The sequence below is a fragment of the Gigantopelta aegis genome, chromosome 12 (assembly GCF_016097555.1).
Source record: "Gigantopelta aegis isolate Gae_Host chromosome 12, Gae_host_genome, whole genome shotgun sequence".
NCBI lineage: Eukaryota > Metazoa > Mollusca > Gastropoda > Neomphalida > Peltospiridae > Gigantopelta > Gigantopelta aegis.
In genome coordinates, this window is record NC_054710.1 from 25,735,878 (window position 1) to 25,737,620 (window position 1,743).

Below are 1,743 nucleotides of genomic sequence, written 5' to 3' on the forward strand. Positions count from 1 at the left end.
CTACATAAACGTATATCAAATGCGTTGAGTGTGTCGTGAAATAAACATTTCTCTCGTATGTATGTGTAGTCTATATGCATTTCTAGTCAATTAGTTTATAGGTTGTTAGGTTGTTTGATAGTGAATCATATGGAAATAAATTGTTTTTGGTGTTAAAGAGTTCATGCATACATTAAAGTAATACTCCTGATGGGTATGGAGAAATAACTTAATCAGTCGACAAACTCATTTCTTCATCACTATCTTCGTTAAGGGGGACTATCACAGGGGGTGTTTTATTTCTTATAAAACTATTTTGTTTTCTAAAATCTTCTTCGATCTTTATTACATGTTTAACTGCGTCAGAGAAGTGTGTAGGTGTGACAGAGTTCAATGCATGTGCAAGTTCTCTCCGCACCGTGGTCATTTTACCATCATTATGACGAGCTATGTGTCCTTTGACTTGACTCCAGATCAGTTTTATCGGATTGAGTTCAGAATGTCTTGGCAGCAGTCTTAGACACAAGTGCCCATGGCGTTCAGCAATATCATCAGTAACAAATTGCTGTGCACATTTGTTACTTTTCACAATTTCATAAAGAACTTGTTTTGTCATGTTACTCTCAAAAGGTATATTTTTGTTTCCTAGCCACGACTGAATTTCTTCCTTTTTAGCGTTTAATGCAGGACATCGTGTAATCTCAGTTAATTTGTTGTGGTAGCTTGCGTTATCCATGACGATAACAGAAGGTTCTGGTAGATAAGGCATAAGTTGTTCTTCAAACCATTTGATGAAATTGTCATGATTCATCTCACCATGATAGTCTCCGTCTGTGTTTTTTAGCCTCAAAGATCAATTCACAGCCATCTATCAATCCATATTTATCACAGCCAGCATGACAAATAATAAGTCTTTTTCCCTTCCCAGTCACCGAACAGAGTTTAGGAACTCTATCAGCAGCGTCTGATTTCGGCAGGTGATTGGCGGTACTTGTGCCCGGGTGGATATCTGTCCAGTGGTGGGATGTTGTGTGGTTGACATTCACCCAGGTCTCATCTTGATACACTATTCAATACCCCTGTTCTCGTAAACTGGATATTTCATGGAGATAAGACAGTCTCCTGTCTGATATATTGGCGTCATCAAAACTCACTTTTCCGGTTGTAGACATATGTTGGTATTTAAAATCGAGTTCATGGAGTGTTCTTCGTAAAGTTGATATGGATATGTTGATTCCACATTCCTCCCTTAAAGCCACGTTAATCTTATGTAATGTAGGTAATTCGCCCTCTCTATAACATCTGTATACTCGTCATCTAATAACATCTTTATCAAATAAATCGATGAGTTTTCGGTCGCATTTTTTAACAGTGATTTCTGTGCTCGGATTCGTAGAGCTTAGATTTTTCACAGTTCTTTTTACTGTTGAAACAGAAACTTTAAGTGCAGCGGCAACTCGATCGACAATTCGATAAGAAGCATACCTAGGTCTACCGTGCTGATATTCATCTGCACAATAATCAAAAACGTTCTTAATACACGATTTTACATCAAATGAAGTGTTTTTCGATTTACCCATATTTTTCCTCAAATAACAATAACAAGAATGTCGACTAATACATTTTCAATTAATTTATATACCCTACCTAACTTGTATTTTACGTGGTTTACACATTGCTACAATAGCACGTGCAGTCATAGATCGAAATAATGATGTTATTGACCAAGCAATGCTATCGTATTTTGGACATTCAGGGCTGTGT